General features: G+C 46.8%; 1 protein-coding gene across 1 annotated transcript in view; it reads right to left on the reverse strand.

Moving 5' to 3' along the window:
- The window catches only part of LOC8028181 (potassium channel subfamily T member 2), a 369,599-nt gene that overhangs the window by 319,210 nt on the left and 23,459 nt on the right, over positions 1 to 26,930 (reverse strand). The gene's annotated exons all lie outside the window — the stretch shown is intronic.

Here is a 26,930-nt window from a genome sequence, read left to right on the forward strand (position 1 = left end):
AAGCGTTCGATGAAGTCCCACATTGTCGTCTTATCCAAAAATTAAAAGCACTTAAAGTAGAAACGACAGCAATAAACTGGATTGAAAACTTCCTTTCAAACAGAACACATAACGTTGTTATAGACAACAATTGTTCGTCACAAAAACTTGTTAAATTGGGAGTACCGCAGGGAACCGTGCTAAGTCCATCGTTGTTCCTAATTTACATAAATGACCTGCCGGATCTTCTCGATTCCACTATCAGATTATATGCGGACGACTGCGTGATTTATAGAAAAATAATGAATGTAACCGACTGTACCCTTTTGCAAAATGACTTGTCACAAATCCAAGCGTGGTGTCGAGAATGGCAAATGGAGATCAATGTTGACAAAACAAAATTTCTTAACTTCACTACCAAAAAAAAAACATTACTTAGATTGATTATTCGCTTTCTACCATACCAATTGAAGCCATAACATCCTACAAGTATCTTGGCATCAACTTTAACCTTAGCTTATCATGGGAGCCTCATATAAACTACATATCTGCGAAAGCAAAAAGACGCTTGGGATTTTTAAAGCGCCATCTCTATAAGGCCACGCAAGAAACAAAACTCATCGCATATAATTCTCTCATCCGTCCTCAACTCGAGTATGCATCCATTGTCTGGAACCCCCATCAGTTGTATCTAGAAGAAAAATTGGAAGCTGTTCAGAACCGGGCTTCACGTTTCATTCTCCGCAATTATCAGCCTCCAAGTGTTACCGCAATGAAAGCAAATTTAAACCTCCGTCTTTTTAAAACACAGGAGAAAAGTATCGCGTCTTACCCACACGCACAAAATATATTAAAATTTTCCTATAAAAAAAGATGAATACTGCCTGCCTGCCGTCCACATCTCCCCCCGCACTGACCATCTATTCAAAATTCAACTGTCTACGCCTAGGACTAACCTATTCAACTTTTCTCCCTTGCAATTGGCTATTACTGATTGGAACAACCTCCCGGAACCTATTGTGAGCATCACAGAATGCAATAACTTCAGATCTGCCATTTCCTCTCTCGTCACCAGCTAGCGTCCTGTTTGTACGCGTTCACAAACATCCTAGCCTTTTTTCCTGTTTCTGTTATTTTGAGTGTTTAAATATGCCCCCCTTATGTAAAGCCAACCTGTGGGCATTTAAGGGTTAAATAAATAAAATGAAATGAAATGAAATGACCGCGGTTCCTTGCCTGACATCCTGTCTGTCTGACGAGGGATGCGAAAAGACTTCGACCTCTATATAAATTCTATGTCATCCTAACTTCCATCAAAATATCACCATGCCCCTGTCCAATAAACACGTCCCTGTCAAAATTTATCACATGACGTCACGGTGGAATGAACTGGTATTCTTTGTCTATAGGTGTGGCCTTGAACATGAAACTTTACCGCGTTATATTGTATGAAAGGACAATACGTGGTTTTGTTGTAGTTTACCTCATTGAAGATCATACAGGCAGCGTCGTTTGGAATTTTCGAGAATAGTGGACAACATGAAGCATCCTGGACACATGTCTTCTGTTACGGTTGATAAAACGATACGGTGGCATTGTGAAGGTCCTTCCTACCGAACGTCCGCCATCTACGCATGGATTGCAGTCCTCAAGTTTCGTCTTGCATACTCTAGATAGAGACCTCGTGGATTGCGACCTGATATTGCCGGCACAGGTACGAGCTCTCTGAGAAACAGCGCGCTCGAGACGAGTCGCAGGTGTACGAAGTCTGGGTCAAGACAGCGAGGCCACGTCTGACCTCAGTCCTGGGTTTCGGATCACCGGAGCAGCGGGTCACTTTCACGTCGGCTGATGACGTGCCATTGAGCCGTGCAATATAACGGGCGCAGCCGAAGACGCATTCGAATATGTGTTGAACTTCACTGCGTGAGTCATCCTACTATTTCAAGTCAGCCACCGCCAGGCTCATGCTGCAATGGACTGTGAATCAGCTTTGCCGGCTGAGTGTACTGTGTACGCTAAGGCAAAAAAGACGGTTAGCAGTGGGCTTTGGATGCCAGCAAACAATGACTCAAGAAACCCCTACCTACGGACCTGCGGCACAAGATGCTCTGACTCCATTCCTGGCAAGCCACCAGGTTCGAGTCCCCGACTACGCAACACTTTTCAGAAGAGAGAAGAGGACGCATAGAAAAATAGCTTGGAGAATCGGAAGGAACCTTGGTCAGCATGGTAACAACGCCCCAGCATCTCCTTGACCGTAATATCCTCAGAAGTAAAAAAAAATAGTTATTTCGTATTTGCATTTGTTCTTTCTAAGGGGGGGGGGGGGAGCGGTATTTCTCAAGAAATGTAACAAAATACATTTCACCCTGATTGTATCGTGATACAAAGGAACACTCTAAATGTATTTTGATACAGGAATACAGATACTGGTGAAAAAAAGTTAACGCGATACAGAAATACTGAAACAAAATGTATTTCTAAAATATTATCGCGATACATTTGTATCGCGATACTGCTTAACCCTGCTCTACACTTTGCTGCCCGTGGCATCAGTAGACGTCTATCTGGAGAACACCAGAGTAAACTGCAGTCGGTTCGCGCTCCGTGCGTACACACGGCGAACGTGCGTTTACATTTCCCTGTTTTAACCGATGTTCTAATTAATTGTTGTCATGAGTGTCCTTCTTTTTCTTTTTATTACTTATATTTATATACTGGAAACTTTTTTTATTCACCAACGTCTCAAGTGAGGCTCGAACTGTTCAGAACCAAAGGATGAAGAATATCGAGCAAAACCTTATTTATTATTTAATTATTACCTTACTGTTACAACTATGTTTTGCTATGGATGACTTCTACAGCTTCGCGATTTAGAGAATGGAGAATTTTAGTAGATGGGTCCGATGACTCCCATAACGATATCCGATACTTCGCCGCCGTCTTTGCGTATGCATCATATCGTTATCGGGTACGTTATCGCGGATATCGGATGTATCGGAAGGATCTACTATATCTCTCGAATAGCAGGCAACGGCTGCAACGACGAAGCTTTGCTCTACATTCGAGGTAAATAGTACTTCCCCTGCTTCGCTGAAAAAGCTCAATGCAGAGCATGAAGCATTCGTGTGGAACAATATGGCACTCCCATCCAGTGCCCCAGCTCAAATGGTGTTCAGCGTAGCAGTCGACATATTGAGTAAGAGATAATGCAAAATGTCTGACAAGACATTCCAGAGCCAGCTGTTGCTCAAAATACTCAAGTCATTAAACAGAACAGGTGGCAACAATAATAACTTGAATAACCATCTTCCCTTTGTTTCTTACTTCATGACAATAATGTTAAAACTTACGCCACAAAAGTAACGGATTACTTTTTGGGGTAACGGTCAGTTACTTTCATGGGAGGGTAATTGTAATTGTAATAAATTACAATTTAGCCTCAAGTAATTGTAAATGTAATTCCTTACTATTTTTCAGTAACGTGTACAAGTCTGTTTGGACCTCTAGAGCGCAGGTCGGAAGGTTCGAACCCTGAAGTTCTTACACAAGGGGTCGCGCATAGCCGTAATCACTTTTTGTCGCTTTTCGACGTCAGCTCCATTGCTTCCTTTTTTTTTTTTTTTACATTCTATTATCTCTATTCTCTTTCATTTTAACATGATTTATAGACATTTTGTAAACACATTGTGAAACAAATTTTTCTATTTGGCTTCATATAGTCACAGACGCCTCTGTCCTGGTTAGAATCTAAAAAATTCGAAGATCGTCAAAGTATAAACTTTGTAACTTTTCCCTCTTCTTTTGAACACTGTAACAGGTGCTTACAACTGCCACACCGTAGTTACATTTTTATGTATTTCTATTTTATCTCTCCCCACCTTTCAAAATTATCGCGCATCTGTATTGTCGCACACAACTCAGAATGCCTATCACTGCAAGCTAGAAAAGCATAACAAATAATATGTTTACACATTTGGGTTTAAAATAATGTTTGCAGTATTACACTGAGCATTACGCGAGCTCCTCAAAACGTCGTGTTTAACTTGCCACATCACAGTGATAATTTTTAAGTTTAAATGTGTTTCCGTTCTTTTTTTATTCGCCAAGCATCTTTCGCGGGTGGCTATGATTGACGAGCTCTATGGAGAAGCCCGACGCACAGCATTTTTCTTGAGTGCAGGAGTCCTCACTTCTTTCAGGTGGTACTCGTAAACCGGAAGTGCGTCCGAAAGTGTTACTCTTCCTATTGCGTGGTTTGTTACGCAACAGTTGTTGATGCGAGTGTTTTTAAACACCATTGTGCTCAAGGCGTAATCAAATAACATCATTTGTTAAACAGTCGCTTCTTTGTTTCCGCGATGTTTCGTTCTATAGCTTGTGCCAAGCACCTAGCAGCTCTCCTTTCCATTAGAAACAGTGAACACACGCGTTCGTCCCTTCTTTTTGTAAGCTAGGCCCAATTAAGCTAGACATTATCAGAAAGAACGGAAAGAAAAAAAGTATGCAGAGAGAAAGCAAGAGAGCGATTGAAAGACATAGGTTATCCTGAACAACTGATTCTAGCAGACTACTCTACGTTTGGGTACGGTTTCTGGAGCTCGTCTCCAACTGTCGTGTTTCGAGTTTCTATACCTCTCATACAACATGTATGGGAGGTATGATGACGTCGATGAGGTTGGTCAGAGGGGCTTTATTACCTTACAAAATCCCTGCTAAGCTTGTGTAAAGAAAACACACAAAAAAAAACAATTATTTTTTTTTTTTACAAAGCATTGAGTTCAACCCCAGCTCCCGATAACTTCACAACTCTGAATGGCCTATCATCCACGTTCGACAGTGTCATCTCAAGAGCCTCTTTGTCAGTGGTGTGAAGATTGCATTCAATGACGTGGTGTTCTATGGTATCCGGAGTTTTGCATGTTGGTAAGTTCAGCTTGTAGATGGCTTTTATATTGTCTTTCGACTTTGAATGTGTAGTAAAACGTACCGCAAGTGAGCTGCTGGTTTTTTTTTTTTTTTCTTCCTTCGGGTCGTGCAGTTGACACAAGCATCGAAAATACAAAGTTTTGCGACTCATTTATATACACGAGTTTTATTCCATATTGTGCGTGGCACGGTGCAGAAATATTAGCCCGTCGTTATAGACTCTGCGCCTTACTCTCTTAGATATATCTGATTTAGCAAACAAACTCCTCTCACGGTAATAAAAAGAGTCGCCCTTTGTTTACATAATACTTTTTTTTTTTTACATTAGGGCTCTAGCTGGGGCTTTTACTGCGCTCACATCAGGAAAAGAGGACACTATTCTAACGTAACGGTCGTAACGGCAACTGTATGTACGATCACGGTCGTGAATAAGTATTTCGTAAGTGGCTTAAATAAAGAAAAAAAAAAGAAAGCAAGACGGTTGTGCCAAAAGAAAATGAATTTAGACGTGTTGCTTCCAAAAAAAAAGAAAATCAAAGAAATGCAACGAAGAAAACGGAAAAAAAGTAACTTGCAACACGAAACAGCGAAGAGAACTTCCAATGTTAAGCCGGTCTACACTCTAAAACTTTCCTCCGTTCACTTTCCTCGCAAAGCACTCTAAGTGCTAATCACAGCGATCTGCGGAAAGAATCTCGGCGAGTGACGGGACCTGAGAAAATAATGTTTCTACTTAAAAATTCGATCTGCCTTCCAATTCCGCTTCCGCCAGTCTAGACACGGACGACCACTGTACCGGCGTAATACGTTCGTGCAGCCACTACTGCCTGATTCACTTTCAATACCTTAAGTAAGCTGTCAAACCGCACTTGCCAAATAGCTCATCCACAGAGCAAAACCGTGAGTGGGCCCTTCCAATAGATGTCTAACTTCCCACTGTCCAACGTTCACACTCTTTATTTTAGCAGAATACGCGAGCACGTGAAACGATAAAGGTCGAATCAACGAGGTCGGCGGCTAACTCCCTAACGAGTGCTAATCACGCAGTGCTAGGCTACAAATAGCGGTCGATCACGCTGCGCTGGCAACGCAAGAGGGAACAGAGCCGAACGACGTAACTGCGGAGCGTGTTCGTCCGCTAACTTCGCGGTCACACTGTTAATGCATCACACAAAAGACAGCCTGCAGAAACCGTCTAAAGCGTGTTGCTTCCTTCTGTATGAACGGTCTTGTTACATTGGTCACGCAAACACTGTCTGCTAAGATGTTCGAAGCACACATATGTATTAAGCAAGCATGCCTCGAAAAATGTTCGAGGCTCGTCCATAAATACAGATGTAGAGTTATGTCTGCTGAGAACATCGGGTGTCTTTTGTATGAGGTATGTGCGGTCTGACTGTGGCTCTAAACGAAGCCCGGAGAAAGAAGAAAAGACCGTGCTGGAAGGCATCCACAGGAGAGGGTAAAGAGAGCGACACGGTTAGAGTGAATAAAGTAACCCCCTTGTTTCTTCTCTCTTTTTTTTCTTTTTTAACTACAATTCAAGGTATTTTATTAAACGAATTGCTAGCGTAGTTGAAGGTGCTCTTGTAGCTAGGAACCAACTTAGACGGTGAAATCTTCGCGTTCGTCCCCAACCGGCTTGAGGAAAAGAAAGCAAGAAAGAATCAATGCGTGTTCTTGCAAATACTGCGTCGGGTAGTGTACGTGTTCGCCACATCATTGTGTCCAATGAGCGTGAAACGAAGCTCACGCACTTAAAGGAGACTAGCCTTCCACCCTCTGAACGTTTCCGGTACGACACTTCTGTCGTTGCTGAAGGGGATACTGAAATGAAAATTGAAATATACCTCTCATGTTCAAAAAAAAGTTATACATTTTGACGAGCGCTCGAAATGCAGCCATCGGGTAAGGCTAAGCGTCGTGGAAGAGGCACATTGGTGACGTCGATGTTTAATAATTGGGGTTGTGTGGATATTTATACAGCGAGTCGTTGGTCAGCCATTTTGAAGTTGCGACGAGTCACCGGCTGTAGATGAGCAATTTAGCCAGTGATATTCAACTGCTAGCCTGGGGTCTTTAACGTGCACCACGCAGTAGTGTACACGACCACACGCCGGTGCGATGCTTATCCAGATTGAAACGGGCAGGGGTGGGGATTGAACACAGGATCCCTGGGTTCTGCAGCGCGAGCTTTCGCTCCACGTGCTCCGAGCTGGTGTGCACTAGAGTTCCTGTATAGGCTCCCTACGGGAGCCAGAGTTGCGCGTCTGTTTTCCACGTGCCGCCGCGCCGCTACTCGCCGAGATCCCATGACGTGAGGAGCCGGATCAAGTGCCGTGCAGGAAAGTAGACGTTGCACGTGCCCCGGCGTACGTTCCCCTGCTTTTGAGCGCGCCGCGCGCCTCGAACGCGCGGCGCCACTATTCGCCGAATTCAGTCACGTGACGAGCGGGATCAACATGCCATGCAGGAAAGACGGCGCTACGGAGATGAGCGCGCAACTCTGGTTCCCGTAGGGAGCCTATTAGCGGCGAGATGTTTTGGTGGCGCCCTCCTATGGTTCCCCCTTGTTACGTCATTACCTTGCAAACAACCAGTTCGATGGTGTTTGTAAATAGCATGGTGGAAGCTTGAAATCATTGGGCTCTTAAAGTAACACTGCCAACACCGTCAAAATTAAAGTTCTTTCATTCCTCTTATTTCCGTCGATGATAAATCCCCTTTCCTACGTCATAGTCAGCGTTCGGCCAATCGTGGAAGGCCGACCACAGCGACGCTTTCGGTCGTGCACGGGGCTAATAGACGCTTTCAGCACGCGCCAGATTGAGCCGCCATAGCCGCCCTTCTCTTGTCTTACCGAGATGCCGAGCCACTGAAGCCAGCGTCGACCAGCCTCCCCAAAGGCTTATGCTGGTGAAAAGGACACAGTAGCACATAAATTGGTAATAACCTGTGCTGCTGTGGTAATGATGAAGTGCAGCGAACGGAATAAGAGGGAACAAAAACTGAAGGTCGGTTATGGCGGCGCCCATGCACAGCTGCCTGAAAGCGTCTATATACCGACACGCTGTTTACAAACAAGCCCGCGTTTGCCCACACCAGGTGTGGGCACTGCGCATGCGCAGGAACCGAATTCGAGTGAACTGAAGCGTCTGCGCATGCGCAGTGCCGTCGACAGCGCCACCGCAACAGCGTGACGTCAGGGACGCGTGTTGGTCTATAAGGAACTCTAGTGTGCGCTAGCCCACTCGGCCACCGATCCCCCTGACGTCGATGTTTCCAGCACAGGAGGCTGCCGTGGTTATGAGTTTCACCACTTGGTGGCGTTGTCGCGTTACATCCTAGCCATTCGAGGTGCCCGCGAGGACTGGTTGGGCATTGCCAGTGGATACCAAAAAGTGACTCACCTCCGCTTCGAATTTCACTGACCTCCTGCTCTTTTCAGTCTCATTCCCTTTTCCCGCAAAACTAAGTTGAATAGAATCAGCGTCGGTGGAGAAGGAAAATCCCATTCGGCCAAGTTCTACAGCCTGGAGCGCGCACACGCAGCTGGCAGTTGGGAATATCCCACAGTGTGCGATCTGGTAACTAGTTTATTGCTCTTAAATAACGTTTCAGTGTCTTTTTGACCAAAACAATTTGTGCTTCTGTGGTGTTGCCAGAACACAGCTTTCATTTAGCGAATAGAATAGTAGTTAGAAATCTATTGCAGTGCCCCTTTAATGTTCGCCACACTCTGAGAAGCTCCTACATACATGCATGCTGCCCCGTGGCTACAAAAGAAACAATCAGTAAACCCTTTCGTTTTAATAATTTTAGTCCTCGAGATCGGATGGGTGAGCAGTACCGTGTGACCATCGCTCGTGCTGTCTCAGGGGGAAAACGATGTCCCTTTCTCATTGAGACCGGATGTGTGCACACCATTACCCAGCCTAAATGAAAACAAAGTTGCCTTGGGTTGTTCCAAGAAGTGCATTGCATGCGCTGCAGCATAATAGCGAAGTTTGTAAATGGACCTGATATATTTTTTTTTTTTTTTCACGTTCTCGGAAAGGTGTTACAACTTTCGGTTTCCCCAAGAAAAACAAAGCAACGTCGTCTTTCTTGTGTATTTGTGGGTTGCGGAAGAACAGATAAACAGACTACCGTAAATCTACCGGGCCACTAAATACTGTTGCTTCCTCGTGCTATCACCTCGCACCAAACACGGTGAATGGTGTACTTAAGAGAGCCCGAATACGACCGCTATTTCCGTTTTAGGCGGCGTTTATTCTTCGACTAAGCGCTGCGAAATGCGAAACAAGGAGCGCAACAGGAGCGAGCAGGAAAAGAAAAAAAAGAAAGAAAGCAGGAGGTTGGGGGCAGCTAGAGACATGGAGCAATTACCGTCGCCGGCTGAACCAACCACAGGTGTGAGGCCCATTAGAAGATGATGCCGCAACGAGGGTCGTTGCCATGGCGACTCCGGTATTTCGCGGACAACCCTCAAGGACTGAGAGCGGCCGGGTACGCGTGCAGTCGCGCTGCATTACCAGGATCAGTGACATACTTTTTTTTTTTCTAATTCACTGGAGTCCGTTGATTGGTCAATTCAAAACGTCATTCTACTTTTTTAGGTTGAGTGCGTTGCTGCTGAGTGCGTGTCGACAGCGAACTTTTAGAATGGTTGCAAAACAAAAACGTGTTAGTCGTTAGTTGTTTAATATGGCTAAACTGCTACCCATTGTAGATGATAAACACAGCCAGTGCAGTATACGACTGAAAGCGCAGGGTCTTTCGCGTGTACCGCGCAGTATTAAATTGATACACGACCGCACGCCGGTATGCTGATCATCCAGATCGAAACGTGGAGGGGTGGGGAAGCAGGGTTCCACAGTGTACTAGTACACACCAAACCGTCAAGATGGTCGCTTTTGGCAGACAATAAGGCAGAGCTCGTTCCGACCAGGCGTGCAAATATCATACTACCATAAATTCTGTAAAATCGTCGAGAGATTAAGAAACACGAGGTGTGGCCTATTCTCTTCGTGCTCTTTGCTTCGTTATTTTTTTCTTTCGCGTTCTGATCGGTTAATGCCAAAATTGCATTGACTGCGGAGCCATAATAATATGCTCGGGAATGGCCATGCCTTCTGTTAATTTAGATGTCATTTACTGAGCGGAGCGCAAGTGGTTCTTGCAAAAGGGTAGCTATGATGTCTGAAGGCCGAACTTATACTGACTAAAAAAAATAGTGGGTTGACCTCAAGGCATATAGTATTGAGGTTTACCCACTATCCTTTCAGGAAATACGAATCAGAACAAGGCGTTGGTTCGACGTCACCGCAACTCCTGCGCAAGAAGTAGACAACTTGCTCCCCGTATAGTCACTTACAGGATCAAAACGGTGTTGCTTCGGGGCGACTTTGCGCAGTGGAACGGTACGTATCTTGTGCCTCGACGGATCCATCGTCTTTGCGTAGCGACACTGAAAAAGTGCCCTACCAAAGGTGTAGACCTGTGACTACCAAGTGTTGATCAGCACCTCTGGCGAGAAAGATCGGATATATTTAGGTCGCGTTGTGCCCTTTCAAAGCAAACGCTGAGTGAGTGAAAGCGATGTTTATTATATCTTTTTTTGGGAAAATCGACTGTTGCTTGTGCACTTAGTGTGCACATGTCACTGTCGATAGGAAAGGGGATTGGGTGAAAAAGAAAGGATAGAAAGAGAGAGGATTAGGTTTTGGGGGGGGGGGGGGGGATCCAGGTGCAGGGAGATGTCCTGGCCGTCGCAGGCATGTCGAGTCATAGGACGACCCAAGCCTCAGAACGCAAAGCCTGCCGAAGTTTGATGTGGAGCCGTCTTAGGGCGAATAGCTAAATATCTTAAAGCTGCGTTGGCTGGTAACTGTGCTTCAAGGCTAATATCGGCACGAACGTTCGGTTGAAGGAATGACGTTTCTTGTCTTGGCTGAACAAGCTGTGTCTGAAATGCAGATTTCGTAATCATGAGCTGGAGCGGTAGATTGGGTAGTCGTGCCTTGTTCTGGTGTGTTGAACTGTAGGTGGTCTCCTAAAGAATTTCTAGGAGTTTCGTGTCCTTCATGTAAGTTATTAGTTTTTTTAGTGCCATGTCTGTCACAGCTCGCGTTGCCCGCGGATGTAGAAGGTCCTCCAGGCTATTACTGGAGAGTCCGAGGCGGGAATAGGCGTTATGGAGGGCAGTACGCTCGTCATTGTAGTCGGTGCAGTGTAGGAGGAGGTGCTCGGCGTCAGCAGTTTCCTGGCAGGTTTGGCAATTGGGGTTGAGATCAGGCCTGAAGCGACCTATCCACGCTGGTGTGAAAGCGCTTCCGGTCCGCAGACGGTGGAGCACCGCAGCAGTGTGACGATCCAACCCTCGTGGGAGACGGGCTGAGAACGTGCCGTCCGCCACTCTCGGGTCCGGGTTCTGTCGTGTGATGGTTCGTCTCACCAGAAGCTTGGCGTCTGAGAAACGGGGAACTGTGGAGAGCGGACATCCGGGGTCTTTGTGAGCCTGCGCTGCTAGGGAATCGGCGACATCGTTTCCCCTGATACCACAATGACTGGGGATCCACTGGAAGATAATCTCGTGGCCTTTCTCCCGGAGCTCGGCTGCATCTTGTGCGACTGACCGCGCCAGAGGCGTAGCCCTTTCTAGCTCCGATAGTAGCCCGAGAGCCGATCTTGAGTCGCTCAGGACTACCCAGCTGAGCCCCCGTGCGCAGCCTGTCCGAATTCCCCAGAGGGCAAGTCGTATGGCCGCCAGCTCTGCGGTAGTAGAGGATGCCTGATGGGACAGGCGCTCGTGTATACCTACGGCTGCAGCCTCAAAGAAGGCCGCTGCTGTTGCTGTGCCTCCAGATGGGTCTACCGACCCGTCGGTAAAAACGCGTGTCCGCCCATCGTACTCCGCATCCAAGTGACTTTCCGTCAGCTGCCGAGCGGTTACCACTGCTGCGCTCTTCTTGGTCCGCAGCCCTGGTATGCTGATATTAACCCTCAAAGGGTGAGGATCTGTGTGTAGTGCTGGAAGGGGCGCTAGCGGTCCTGGTGTACCCGCGATGTCGCCTAAAGTGCAGAGCTGCGCTCCCAGTTCCGAATCCGTACGTTCGGCGATGCTTATCAAGAGCGTGATGGTAGAGTCGCAGTTGCTCATTCGGATGAGATGTCCGAGCGCTCGTTCTTGCAGAAGGTTTTCAACGGTATTCATACCTGCTTCGGTAAGAGTGTGTCGTGACGATGCCGAACGGGGAACTCCAATGCAAATTCGTAGAGCTACGCGTTGCGCTCTCTCTAGGTTCTCGATCTGATTGCCGCTCAGTCGAATGAGCGGTAAGGCGTAGAGTGGGCGAGCCAGAATGAGACCCTTTTATGGCTGTAGTAGCATTTGTTGCGATGTGCCCCAGGTAGTACCACCAAGCGCGCGGAGGATATTTGTGTGCGTTCGCATCCTCTGGAGCACCACCTGCGTTGCTGGGCCCCAGGATAGCCTCCAGTCCAAGGTGAGTCCTAGGTACGTGACTGTCTTCTCCACTCTCACCGGGACATCTCCGATGAACAGGGTCGGTTGGAACTTTGAGGGTCTCCTTGGTGCGTAGCATAGAGCAACAGTCTTTTCTGCCGATGCTGTCAGACCCAGTTGATGCAAGTGGTACACAGTGTTTGTAAGTGCTCTCTGGAGGGCGCGTGCCATCCGTTGCCTACGGTAGCCTGGGGCCGTGGACCAGAGCGCCACGTCGGCCGCATAGACAGCCATGCTTATCGGGAGTGCTGGTTCCTCGCCTACTCTTGCTGCGGCTGGGAGTGATGCAATCGCCAGTGCAAACAGGAGCGGACTAACTACGCTCCCTTGGGGAACGCCATGGTCGACTCGTCGGGGCTTGCTCAGTGCTCCGCCGACCTTTACGCACATGGTGCGTTCAGTGAGGAATGCGCAAATGTAGTTAAGAGGTCGTCCACATACCCCGAAACGACGCAGGGCTGAGATGATGATTCGGTGCGGGAGGGCGTCGAAGGCTTGGCGGACGTCTAGGAATACGGCCATCGCCGACCAACCTTGTGCTTTGGCCTCCTCCAGCGAGCTGGTGATGTCACCAATTGCGTCCGCGGTGCTCCTGTGGTGGCGGCACCCCGAGAAGCAGTCTGGCAGAGCCCCGGCCGCCTCAAGGTGGTAGACTAGGCGACGTAGCACCATTCGTTCCATCACTTTGCCAAGGCATGATGTCAATGAGATGGGCCTATAGGAGCTTAGTTGGTCTTGGGGTTTCCCGGGTTTCAGTAGTGGTACCGTGGTTGCTTCTCTCCACGCTTCTGGTATTTTAGAGGTCCTCCACACATGATTGATTAGAGTCAGCATTGCTGGGACAGCCGACTCGTTAACGTTTCTCAATGCTTGGTTGGTGATTCCGTCTGGGCCTGGGGCCGCACGGTGTCTCGGGAGAGCATCGAGAACGTGTTGCAGTTCGTGCAGGGTGAAGTCTTCGTCTGGCTGCTGCATGGGGGTCGCTGTTGGGTGACGGAACTTGCTCCAACCCTGGGGGGGCGGGCTGGCAGCCGGCAGTGGTGGAACCTCAGTAAATGCATCCGCGAGTAGTTCGGCCATCTCTGTTGGTTGAAGGTTCATTGCCACGGCCATTCCAAGGACAGGGTTTTGGGGGATTGGGCGACCTGCTAGTGTTCTCGCCATCCGCCAGGCCCGGCTTCCTTCGGCTGGTTTGTCTAAGGTGGTGCATTTGAGGCGCCATTGTCGGCGTGCTAGTTTTTTACCGTGCCTCCTGAACTTGGCATCCAGTCGCCGGTATGCCAGTACATCTGCCGGATCTCCAGTGGCCCATGACCGTTGCTGAGCGCGACGTCTTTTTGCCCGCAGTTCTAGCCATTTGAGGTCGGGGTTGGGACGTGTTGCTGGCACTCTGACTTCGTGGGTGACCTTTTGGAGGACGCGGGAGAGCGTTTCCGGGGTGAAGGATCGTCCTTCTTCCAGCGCTTCTTCGAGCAGGGTACGGAAGCGATCCCAGTCGACGACGCGGCAAGTCTTCAGAGGAGCTTTTGGCGGCCTTCCGATGACAATGGGTAGATGATCACTTCCCCAGCTGTCTGCCTGAGGAGTTGCATTGAGACGTAGGGCCCAAGTCGTGAAAGTCAGATCAATTACGCTTCCCGTCACTCCAGGCCGTACAAATGTCGGGTTCCCACTTGTAATATTTCTGAGGTCGAGCCTATCTAGCATTGCCTGTAGCTCTCGACCTCGCCGAGAGTCCTTTCTGTCCCCCCAGGACTGTGAATGGGCATTGAAGTCGCCGGCAATTATAACCTCTTCTTTGGCCCGTGCGCGAATGTCCGCGAGTACATGGACGTCCCAAGGTACATTAGGGGCCACGTATGCCGAGACGATGGTCAGGTAACGGTCTCCAAATTCCAATTTTACTGCCACAAAATCTGCTCCTTCACTGCAAAGATCGCTGAGGTCTATCTCTATCTGTCGTAGGTTTCGTCGAACTAGGAGGGCTGCTCGCGGTGTCACGCCCGCCTCCAGAGGCCTGCTGCAGTAAACTACGTGACCCGCAATGCGTATGCTGCCGGCTGGCATTCTGGGTTCCTGGAGGGCCACAGCATCGTAGGCGTAGTGTAAAAGGTGGTCGCGTAGCTCTGGGAGTCTCGTTCTCAAGCCGTTACAGTTCCACTGGAGGGCGGAACAGGTGAGAGGCTGGGGGCGGGCTGTAGGTCTTCTACTAGTGTCCCCAATCGTGGATGTCTGTGGATTGGTAGTTAAAGCTTTCTTTTAGAATGATTGATACCCGAGATTGGTCTTTGGGTCGGGCTTCATTGTTGTAGTAGAAAAAATAAGAAAATATCTGTACCTCTAGAGGAAAAATGTTAGATTTTTGTATCACTGCAGTCCGTCTCGCCTGTAAGAGCTCAGGGAAACGAGTTTGAAGGTTATTTATATTCCTCTCAGGTATGAATGAATGTTTTTGGTGACGAACGCGCGTAAGTTGCTTGCTGCACTGGTTCCCTCCCGGTTTCACAGTGATCTCACAAGTGGAAGTATCATTTGAAGAAATGTAAGTATGCAACGTGACCATTCCGAATTCACTGTTGCTAGCAGCGTGCAAGCCATGTTAATTGCTGCCTTAAGAAGAGGAATCCAACCCTGGCTTGGTGGTGTTGTTCTTGGTGGTGGTGGACGGGACCTCTCCGAAGAACGTTGGTGGTTGGCACCTTTAGACACTGTGGCCTCAGAAGTGGTTTCTTGTGGTCTTTCGTCTGAATTCTGCCCATTGTTGGTAATGCCTGCCCTTGGCTTGCCTTTTCCCTGTCCCTTTGAAATAGAAGCGTATGTGTCTTGGTTCTGTCCCTGCTTCCCGGTTTCCCCGGCCGCAGACATCTGGAGAAGTGGAGGAAACTCATCGCTGCCCTTTGTTGGGTTCGGAGCGTTCGGCTCTTGTAAGGCGACTTTGGCGGTGCGAAAGTTGACCGCGTGATGTCTAGCATAGTTGCGAGTTTTCCTTTCTTTCCTCCATTTTGGGCAAGATGGAGATTTGGCAGAATGGGCTTCACCACAGTTTACACACTTCTCTTGTGCGGTGCAGGATTCTGTATCTGGATGAGTGCCACTGCAACGGTTGCAGACAGGAGTGTTTTTGCAGGATGCCTCGCAATGCCCGTAGCGACAGCATTTGCGGCAGTGTATAGGGCGCTCTTTGAACAGGGTCACGGGATGACGCACAAGGCCAAGGTAGACAAAATTTGGTAGTGCTGTACCGCAGAAGGAGATCTTCATTGCTGAGCTCTGCCCAAGTCGACGAAGTCTTGCTACCCTATTTTCCGGCGATCTTAAATGCTCCCAGACATCTGCTTCGGACAGCGCGGTGTCCACTTCTGTGATTACGCCTACAGCGTAATGCCGAGGAAGTGGTTCGTAAGCTCTTACTGGAATCCCACATAGCTTCTTGCAGTCTAGAAGAGCACGCGTCGTCTGTCCATTCCTTGTATCGACTGCTATGAGGTTCAGCCGTCTGTTGTACCTTATTTCTATGATACACTCTGGGCAGAGTAAGTTTAGGGCATCGGATACTTTTAGACTGCTCAATGACGTAATAAGAGTGTCTTCGGCAGCTGGTACAAAGATAACCGTAAGACCTTCTGTAATTAGGGTGCTTGTGCGGATTGTGCCCGTGCTGTTGCTTGAATTCGAGCTAGGTTTTTTCCGCTTTTTTGATGTCTTAGCTGGGGTCCAGCCTTCGTCATCGATGTCGGACATTTCCATGTCATTAGGGGGAATTATCACCCGCCGCTGGGATGTGGTAGCACCCTGATCCTCTAGAGTGGGACCCACAGCAGGATTTCCAGTCAGGCTGTTGTTATCAGCTTCTGATGCGGATATTGAGTCACCGCATATGGAGGAAGGCAGACTGTACCTTTCGGTGGTGGCCTTGTGATTCGAATGCAGTGAAGATGACTTGAGGGACATGGCTGTAGTAGTTCAATTTTTTCATTTAGTTCAAAAGCAAACGCTCTGTTAGTGCCGGTGGACAGACGCTGACGGACAATGCCAGACGCTTGTTCGCACCCGTAGATCGTGTGTGGCGGGACGCTAGGACGCCGCTTCGCGTCAGTCTTAAATAGGCCTCCTGCGTTGCCCAGGGGCCGCTGCGAAAAGTAACCCGCTAGGAATCGTTTTGGGTAGTGCAAACCATAGATATTTATAATGTGCGCTAGAGGTTCAACTAGCGCTAGTGTGCTGCGGCAAATTGTAGCAGACAGCAACCAGTCGAAAACTGTGTTTACAAGATTTGAATTTAGTTTAGCCTTATCTGCCGACGCGCTGGGAATGATTACTTTGTACAGCGATATCTGTTATGGGCTCCTCGCAGCACTGGCAATGACGTTCGCTCTGGATGTTGTAGTTGTTGCTGATGCTAGGGGGGTTGATATTGTAGGTGGCGTAGTAGGGCATAGGGTGTACATCGTCGACGTCCCCAATTCCTCGAAAAAGATCGCCCGCCGCCCGCTGGAATCGAACCTGGGTCCACTGCGTGCAAAGCGGAGACTTCACCATTGAGCTACGCCACGCCGTTAACAACCCTCACTAAACATTTTTTTTTTTTTAAATAACAAAAAAATATCTCCTAACAGATATGCCGCCGTAGCACTGTCAATGCCGAGAGCTCTTAGTGGGTGACACACTATTACGCGCTCCGAAACACACAAACGAAACAAACAAAAGCGCCCGAAACAAAGTTTTCAGATGTCCATCTTGTTCCGAACGCTTTTTTTCGCGTACCCCACGGTGCGTGAACGCGACGCTTTGATGCCGAATAACTTCACTGTGACATGTCGCGGCTATCGCTGTGACTCTACCGTGGATTGACACAGGACTCATCATTCTTTTATATACCGGGGAGCTACCTGGGAAGGCGAGTCATTAGAGTGCTGGAGTTCCTAGGTAGCGGATGTAAGCTCTATACTAATCCCATCCTCGTTGAGAGTAGTAATCATGAGGGACCTACGCAGGTCCAGCTCCAGTGCTTTACATACGCGTACAAAAGCGCGCGCGCGCACAGACACATCTAAGGCCAATCAGATGCCCCAGATTAATCCTCAGTTGCTCGCAGCGACCGTCCCACACACCTCCCTAATAACTTGGCGACGTGAGCCCGAAATTATTTATGTATTCGTGCCTATAGTCGGAAAGCTCCGGTGGCGAACCTCGTTCGCTGTGATTAATCCGAGAGAAAATATATTAAACGCGTGTGTCATAATATTATCATTTTCCTTTTTTGATTAGATAAAGTATTTAGGTTCGCCGAATACATCATAAATGTAGAAACGAAAAAAAAACAACCTCGTTCATTGTACTCTATCCCAACTAAAAAGAGAACTATGTGAAACTTTCTTTCCAAGACCCTCTTGCCAGCTTTGATTTCTAACCTTAACGTGGACTACTTATTTCGGCTTCTTAGCTTACCATGGAATTCTTACTTTGGCTTCTTATTTTAACTCGATGGATATAACGCAGTTGCCGTACTCCAAACGCAGACGTCCCTTAACAAGGCTTTACATGTTACTCAATACGTTTTTTTTTTTTAAATATGAATTACCAACTTCTTTACTCTTTATTTTTTTTTGCGAAAGGCCTAGGAGTAATATTTTAAATTTAATGTTTTAACTCACTCTATTTATATACTTTATTTCAACTTAAGTCGAGACGCAGCCGAGGCCACGAGCTGATGAAGCCAATCAAGCAGCATTAAAATTGCAAGTCACTGGAACTTTCTTGTTTATGATTGGTTCAGAGATGATAGAATACTTACAGAAACATGACGAACACTATGAGGGTGCCCTTTTGTCGCTGTCTGAATAGTCTTATCAGCTCGTGGCGACGGCTGCGTCTGTACTTAAAGGTGAAACAAAGTATAGTAATTATGTTTGTGTGTTTTTACGACGAAACTGCAAAACATTTCTCTTTTCCTCAATTAACTTCACAAGCTAACGCTGACATCATCCACAAAGTTCGAAAGCATATCACATCACATAAAGTGCCGCACGCGTCAAAGTTCGTCCGCTTTATCCCAAAAACTGCCCCCGGCAAGACTGCAGAACCACAAAATCAATAAGGTATGTATTAGGTGCAAACCTTTACGCAATAGAACCTTTTCGAAATTCAGTCTCGCAACTTAGACCGCTATCATCATCTCAATGTATGACATCTGTGCAACTGATGGCGACTTTCTTGACGCTGATGAACGAAAACGTTCGAAGATACTACGAAGGGGAGAATTTGTGATTCCTGTACGTTCGAGACGTCAAGACAACATGATAGACTAATTAGGCATACGACTGCATAGGCGTCAATCTTGGTGGGATCCAATCAATCTATTGGCACGAGTTTGGCTCTGACGTCTTTTGATGGCGGACATTTAATAAAGGGGCTTACAGATCGCCGCTTTGTACTGCTCAGTTCTTATGTTAACGTCATCGAAACTAAAACAAATCAAGAAGTAATAATGAGGCGAGCGAAAAACCGATACTCATTTGCCGTTGACCTGCGCAAGTGACAATGAAAGTAAGAAAACGCAGGCGAGCTGGTGAATTAACTTCAACATGTATAAAAAAAACGCGTCAGGGAACAGATAAAAAAAAAAAAAAGACCGACAGGCACACACACACCGTCTCAAGTGCAGGCGGTGTTTTGTGCTTGTTCGTACTCTTGGCAATTCACAGTCTCGATTTTTTTTTCGGTGCGGAGAACGTGGCGGATTTGGTGGCATGAAGTTGTGTGACGGTGAAACGGCTTTTTGAGCCATCAGATGACACTGAATTTTGAAAAAGGGTCTATTTGTTTTGCGTGTTGCAACGCATCTGCATTTTCTAGCTTTACCTTCGACAGGAAGGAAAAGGTAAATGTGCTACTGTACAGCTAGAACAATTCTTGGAAGACTTTGTATTCACTAACAAACTGAGGTAATGTTTGAGTGAGTGAGAAGTTAACTGTACTTGAAAAAACAAGAAAGAATTGAAAAAAAAAGCAGAAGCCAGCGCAGCGAATTTTTTAACTAACAGCAACATTAAGGTCTTTAAAGCTAGAAGTGTACGTTTTCCTGTACACTATCTACTGTCCTGAATGGTTTCGTATGCTTAAAGTTGAAACATACAACTGTCAACTTGAAACTTAAAAGTTGCAACTTACAACAAGAAATTATGAGTTGAAACTTTCGACAAAAACGTTTGAAACTCCAACTTTGAACTTGAAAGTTAGAAGTTGCAACCTTAAACAAGAAGGTTGAAAGGTATACAGGTTTGAACACAAAAGCAGAAATTTCCAACTTTCAAAACCGAAGTGGAAAGTTGCAACTTTCAAAAATTAAGTTGACGATTACAACTTTCAAAGAGAAAGTTGAAAGTTACAACAAATCTCTACGCACGGAGCATGTTGAAGGCGGTGCTCGCCTCAAACGAACGGACCTTAATTCGTTTTTGTTTCGTTTTCAGTAACGTGAGCAGGCTTGGTTAAATTAGCTGCATACTCGCCATTGTCGATCGACGTGCCTGTGACGGGCGCCAAGATAAGTCTGTCGGGCCCAAATTGAAGCTAACGGAATTAAGTGATCGATACGGGAAACCTTCGGACGCCGGCGACCCAAGCTCAGTACGCCTGCCCCCTCTATACACCATTTTACCTTATGATGGACCGCAGCGAACCCTACAAGCCATCGAGCCAGTCCCATGCCATGTAGGTGTCACGTGACCCTCAAATAAGGCGCAGCGAAACCTGGGGCGTCTAATCACGTGATACTTTCACAGCACTCGATTAGCAAGGGTGACTCGTAGCTTCGGCTGCGGTCCATCTTAAGGTGAAACGAAGTACAGAGAAGAAGCTCTCACGCTAGGCGGTCACAGGAGCCGCTGATGGGTGAGGGGCCGAAAGAAAACATTATTCGGTTAGTCGCCGTTCATCGCAGTATGGCTTATAAAAAATGAAAATAAAATAGGCCCCTTTTAACAAACTCGTTGGATACCAATCTCACCGGTTGGACACCAATTCGGTAGATTCAGGGGATTCTGTAAATATGAGGCAAACAACTCCGTTGCCACGACAATGCCATGGTAACGTGGTTGTGCCCCCAAGGAGATTATAATTGAGTTTACTAATCATGATGAAAATTACCCGGTACTGTGGTAAAAGATGGGGGAACTTAGTAGAAGAAAAATCACATAACGAAAAGGATCTTATCATTAACTGAGCGACTGAGGGGACATATCGTGGTGACTCCTCAACCATGTTGCGACGGCAGTGCTATGGAAACGCGGTTGTTTGTCCCCAATGAGGTTATAGTTGAGTTTCTTATGCATGGTGTAAATTACGCGAGACTGTGGTAAAAAATAGGGAGCTTAGTAGGACAAAACGACACGCAAGAAAAGGATCATCTTATAATGATCGACAGACTGAGAGGACATTGTGTGGCCACGCCTACTTCCGTTACACTTCGCTCCATAGGCGCCATATAAAGGGTCTGCGGACGTAAATAAAAACAATAATGACAGTACTTCCGGGGAGAGTATATTACTTCCGTTTGGCTATTGTTTTTGCTTGTTTTTGAGAACCCTCCGCGAGTGGCGCATACTTTGAAAGCCTCACCGCCGAGTACTAACCGTTTTACCTCCCGAAATTCGCTTATACGGGATCGACATGCCTTCCAGGCTGATTTCTTGTCAGAAAAACAAAAACAAAAAAAACACTTGTTCCTTAAAGAAATGGCAAATCTTTCTAAAATATCGTGGGCCGATCTTCAGAACTACCTATTCGACTCGCCCTGGCCCGTTTACCTAAGAAAGACTTAAGACCTACAAAAGCTTTAAACGGGTCAACTACTTCGTGAACTGCAAGGCGTCGGCGATGTGCACGTATACCTCATCCAGGCGACGAAAATACGCGCCGAGTTTCCCCACAGGAGTCGTTGAGGCAAGAGTAGGTTTTAGCAGACAATTTTGCAAAAGGGTTTCTGATGCTTCCTTTAGTGCGACGCAAGTCTAAGTAATGCACAATTTCCTATTTTTTTTACTTGCTTCCTTTGGTATTCTAGGTTTCTTTCCCAGAGCACCGTGCACACTGCACTTGTACGTGCCGTAATTGCCCATCGTTGTACGGAGACGGTCGGGCGGCGTCGCGCCGCGGCCGCGACCACCGCAGCACCGGCGTCGCATTCTCTTGTTTGTCGTGTTGCGCATCTGTCCGCAGCACTTTGAAGTGTGTTGCGAAGAGAAGATGCGAAGAGAGAGTTCCCGAAATGCTTCGATTCCGGGAAGAAGCCCACCGAACGATAGCCACCAAGAGCATCCTCGTGGAGTGGGAGAGGCTGTGTGCAATCGCCCTAGTTGCCGAGGACGGACCTGGGGGGGGGGGGGGGGGGGGGGGGGGGGGAGGGAGGGAGGGAGGGGGGTTGTAATTTAGCATCTGCGGGAGTCCTATCTGGCCGCTAGAGGGGATGTGTTTTGGCGTTCCTGTATAAACAGGACTGAGCTCGGTGGTTAAGGTGCTCCTAGCCAGAGCCGTATATGGGGAGAGTTTGGTCAGTCTAATGATTTTGCCGCCGTAACGCTCTCCTCCCGAGTGAGCCAATCAGTACGCGGCGTAGAGCGAGAGGCATGAGCGCATGCGCATGAACTCCCGGCTGCTCCCACCTAAGTGGGGAGGGCCGCCATCTTCGATCATTCTCCCGCCGGAATGCGTGGGATCGGCATCTAAATCTCGTATATTGCCTTTTATATCGCTGGGCAAGAAAATGACATTCTGTCATTCCTCGGTGGGTTAAAAAGCTAATAAATGAAGATTTTTCCGCGTATGGCCACAAACTTTTATTCAGGCGAAAAAGAAGTCGGCCCGTAGCAGACGACGCGTAGCCTCAGCAGTGCTCTTCTACGACTTGTCTCCGACAGCGTTGCTAAAAAATGGCGGTCGTCTCCTCTCTGCTCCCTTCTTTCTCTCTCGCTCCTTCGGCGCTCTCCTCCCTTTCATTTACTTTTCTCCTCTGCGGCGCCTTCGTCGCCACACCCACTGGCCAAACTCTCCCAATATACGGCTCTGCTCCAAGCCACGAGCCATCAGCTGCCCCACTAAACAGCCCATCCAAACTGAAATCAAACAGAGTCGTCGAAAGCGGACCAAGGCGGGGCCGCATTCTGCACAGTGCTGCGGCATCACGGGGAACTGCCTAACCTAGGAAAGTGCTCTGCAGAAAGAAAAAAAAAAAAATTGAACTTTAAACCTGTGCCGGCCAAATTACCTTTTTGCTGGCTTCCCTGTCTCAAAAGGGACAAGGTATAGCCAACTAACAAACTAAGTAGCTATCACTGTCTGCCAATGCCGCCCTCCTGCTATCCACCACGCTCGGCGGCGTCCCTCGTCTCAAGACAATCGAAATAACTTGACTTGTGACGTTTAGTTCGTGCCTGTACGCATCGTCAACTTAAAAGCACGACACTGGGACATCTCTAGAGCACAGCGCTCACGGAATTACTTGCTAGTGAACCAAGAGTCGTCCGCGCACCCACCCAAATACGAGGTAAACATAGGAGAACCGGAAGCATTTCTCTCCTCCTTTCATGGCGGCTGAAAAAAGGCGTGCGCACCCTCTATGTCAAGAATACGGACACCACCTATTGCTCATTCGAACCTCCTTCCTGTACACATTCTCTACAAGGGCGCAGCCACCTTGAATGTAGTCCCTTCTGATATCCGTTGAAACGTCGTTATGATTTCTCCACGCTGCTAATACTGCTCAGAAAAAAAAAAAAAAATTCGGGATTATTATTAATTTTTGTTTTGCCTCAGCTATATTTTCTCGCATGTTTCAAATTAAAACGTTTAATTGTTTTTCGTCCCGCATACCAGGTACGGGGATCACGGGACTGAAAACGAAAAGAATCGAACTACGTCTATAGTGATGCCCGTGTCCCACTAGAGCGAGAGACAGAGACAAAAGAAAGCGACCAGCCTCAAACCCATGCAGCATGCTCGCGATGGTACATTTGGCAAGCATTTAGTCGTTTGGTGCTCGTGAAGTAAGCACGAGCGATTGCAAGTATGCCAAAGATACCCTCGCGTGCATGATGCTCGTGTTTGAGCATAGCTTCCTTTATTCTACGAAGCCTTTCAAATCGCAAAAGACTCTGGTTTGAGGCTTGTCGTTGTCTTTTCTTTCTGTATGTCGCTCTAGTGGGAAACGGGCATGAATATTCACTGGCGGCAATAGCTGTGTGCGCGAATCCTGAGCGCGTGCTCATGTTGAACATCCACAGTTCTTTTGCAACGTGCATTTAACACCATCAAGATCGCCGGTCTTGTCAACCTCGTTGTAAGCATACGTGTAAACAGCGCCCTCAAATATGGCGCCCAGAGCGATCTCAATAAACGATCGGCGCATCCGTGACGCCGCCATAAATTTATAGTTCACAGGAGGCAGACGGCAGTGCACGAGAGGACTCGTGCCATATTGTGCTCTACACGTACTTCAGCCAGGTTGTCCCACGCGTAGAAAGACTGACAGTGCTGGCGTAGTCAACCTGGCTGGCTAGAAGGGTCTATTGCACGGTCTTTGTCACACGAGCAAACGTTACAGTTTTACAGCGATAGCTGTTATGGGCCCTTCTCACCAGTGGAAAAATGACGTCCGTTGTTGATGTTGTAGTTGTTGTTATTGTTGATGTTGTAGTTGTTGGTGTGGGCGTCCGTCGTCGATGTTGCCAAATCATTGAAAAAGGTCGCCTGCCGCCCCCTGGAATCGAACTTGGGTTGGCTGCGTGCAAAGCGGAAGCGTTAGAACAAGGCTACCCTACGCTGTTATATATATATATATATATATATATATATATATATATATATCTTTGGAAGTTTTAGGACAAAAGAGCTGATCAATCTACACATTCATACATATTTATGAATGTCTAGAACTTACACAAGCTTACTGGGTCCCACTAGTAAGCTTGTGTAAAGTGAGAAACATTCAGAGTTAATGTTGCTGCACGGCCCATTTAAACTTACCCGAGAATGGCGAGTAGCAGAATTTTGTTTGAATTCTAACAGAGAAAATATCTCACATATATCTGACGACGGGCCACGAATCTCTGATTGGAGTGTATCAGTCAAGGCCAGTATTTCAAGGACATTTTAATAAATTGTAGATAATAAATTTCCTCTCTATAACTTTAAAAACGTAACCTGAGTTTGACGTGGTCAATGATGCTAGAAGAGTTTCCTTATTTCAAGCACCTTTCTTTTAATTCTTATTTGTTGGAGAATATATTCGGTTATACCTTACCATTAATTTACACCACGAACGTTATAAATCTGATAAAAAAAAAAAAACTATCAACAGAGATGCCACTTTTTTTATTCAGATATGAAACTTCGCAGTTTCCATCAAACTCCGTGCTTTCCCATAATGCTCGTAATGCTTCCTGATACTTGTAGAATCTCATGGTAATGGCCACGGCAAGACAAAGGCCTGGACAAACGCACGGCATGGTTATACTTCCATTTTGATTACAACGCTGTCGGCACAAAACACACACACACACACACAAACACACACACACACACATACACACACACACACACTATTTCATGAGTACCAAAGTGCGCAAGTATAAGCGTTCAACGTCCAGCTCCCGGAGAAACCAATTTTTGCAGCGCACCTGTGATCGTCGGAATAGATCCAGATGCCCAGGTTCCTATACGCCGCAGTGTATCTATAACCAAGCAAAATAGTAGAGAAATGCTGTATTGGAAGATTTCCGAAAGAAATCGAAAAAAACGAACTCTTGTTTATCTTGCGAAACAAGCGATAAGCCTTCATGCGTCATTTCTGTTGTGTGTGCGTTTTTTTTGTTTTTTTTTTATCTAGCAGCGTTCGCTAAGAAGCGAGTGGGCGAAGACTGCCTGAACAGTGAAATTGTTAATCAAAAGAAGTGCACTCTGAAGTGCGCCTGTGCGTCTTGTCATAAACGAAGCTTGCTTCAAACGACTTTATTTGTGTTACATCACCTCGTTGCTAGGGCATTCGCTTAGTTTCTTTTTTTTTTTTTTCTAGCGTTGCTGAGAAACAATTGACACATCCCAGTCAAGAACTAGATACGTCTACATAACAAACAGTGAGCTTACGTTTTACAAAATGGCATGTGTCAAAACTTGAAATATAACAAACGTGAAACTTGGAAATACAGCACTCCATGAGTGGTTAACCAACAGTTAGGGTGTGGTGGCCTGGGGAACGCGTCTTCGACTGGTGTGTTTACCACGTCCAAAAACGTGCCCCCTCGATTTCCGTCCGATGACGTCATAGGAGTGTCACGCTGTCGCCGACCGCGATCCTGGCGGCGTCCCAACAGCTGTGGTGGGAGTGGCAGACGCCTGTTCTGCGCTGCAGGTCGCTCTCCAATGTGGCAGCCCATGGAAGCTCCGGCAGCCAGGAGGAGTTGGGACGCCGCGACAACAGCGACACTCGCGTTTCCTCGTGCTTTTCGCCGAAACTTCGTCGGCCAACCACCAGGATCGCAACATACGACAGCGTGACGCTCCGCCATTTGTGACGTCATTTGTTACAATTTCAGGAACGCTTTCTATGCATGGGCGATACAGGATGCTAAACACACCATTCGGAGGCCGGTTCTAAGCACCGTCCTTTACAAAAAAAATATTGTAAAAAATTTTAGTTGAGCTCTTAATGTATTCTTAGAAAGTCATTTGAAACTGAATAGGAACTCAACATCTAATGATTTAGATTACAATAAACTCAATAACTATTTTATTAAATTGGCTCATTCGGAATGGAGTTTAATCACTAAGAACTCGATATCTATTTTGTTGAATTTACTAATTACGAATGCAACCGAGTTCGGCCACTAAGAACTCAATAATTTTTTTTTAACTTACTCATTAGGAACGGAATAGAGTTTGGTCATTAAGAACTCAATATTCATTATTTGGAATATCGTTAATATATGTGGAATCGAGTTTGGTCATTAGGAACAATATATAAATTATTTTCTTTGCTCATTCGTAATGCAAACGAGTTCTATCGTTAAGAACTCAATATTCGTTTTTTTTTAATGTACCCATTAGTAGAGCCCCGCGCGGATAAGTCTGATCATCCGCACCCGATTCGCATCCGCATACCTTGTAACCGTATCTAAGCCCCATCCACAAAATTCAAGACCGCAACCAACCCGCAGTCTGCGAATTCATGTTATATAATAAAACCGAACGTAAATACAAAAAAAAAAAGAAGAAAAAGAAAAGCGTTTTTATCGTGCTTTATAAGCGATTTCTTCATCTTTGTACAAGGAACAGTTCGAGTCAGAGTGAGAAGAAAGCCGTTTTATCGTACTCTGATCTATCGTATTTTTTTTTCCTAAACATATGTTTTCCTTTTTGGCGTTTTATATTTTTAATACATCGGTAATAAAAATTGGTCGGTTTGCTTCAGGATAATTAACGAAAATAAATCGGGTTT

The sequence above is a fragment of the Ixodes scapularis genome, unplaced genomic scaffold (assembly GCF_016920785.2).
Source record: "Ixodes scapularis isolate PalLabHiFi unplaced genomic scaffold, ASM1692078v2 PGA_scaffold3__209_contigs__length_174095766, whole genome shotgun sequence".
NCBI lineage: Eukaryota > Metazoa > Arthropoda > Arachnida > Ixodida > Ixodidae > Ixodes > Ixodes scapularis.